We start from the raw sequence: 309 nt of genomic DNA, 5'->3' as shown, positions 1-309 counted from the left end.
GGACCTGTGTGCAGCACCCAAAACAAAAGAACACAGAGAAATACAAATTGGTCAGAGGAAGAAAGACAGGACCTGATTCAACACTTTAAAAGATGTGACAACAGCTGCGGAAATGAGAGCTCTGAAGAGGAAGAGCCTGAAAACCCCCCCCAGCTCGTTGAGCGCCCACAAACCCCACTACCTCATGAAAGTTCAGAAGATGAAAACGATGATTCCAGCTTGGGATCTGCAGCAGCACAAGGTCTAGGCACCCCTAAACAACTAAGGATCGGACAAAGAAAGGGGGAAAAGAGGCAGGTAGAACTGGTG

The sequence above is a fragment of the Austrofundulus limnaeus genome, unplaced genomic scaffold (assembly GCF_001266775.1).
Source record: "Austrofundulus limnaeus strain Quisiro unplaced genomic scaffold, Austrofundulus_limnaeus-1.0 Scaffold7408, whole genome shotgun sequence".
In the NCBI taxonomy this organism is placed as follows: Eukaryota; Metazoa; Chordata; class Actinopteri; order Cyprinodontiformes; family Rivulidae; genus Austrofundulus; species Austrofundulus limnaeus.
Note: the sequence above shows the minus strand (reverse complement) of the source record.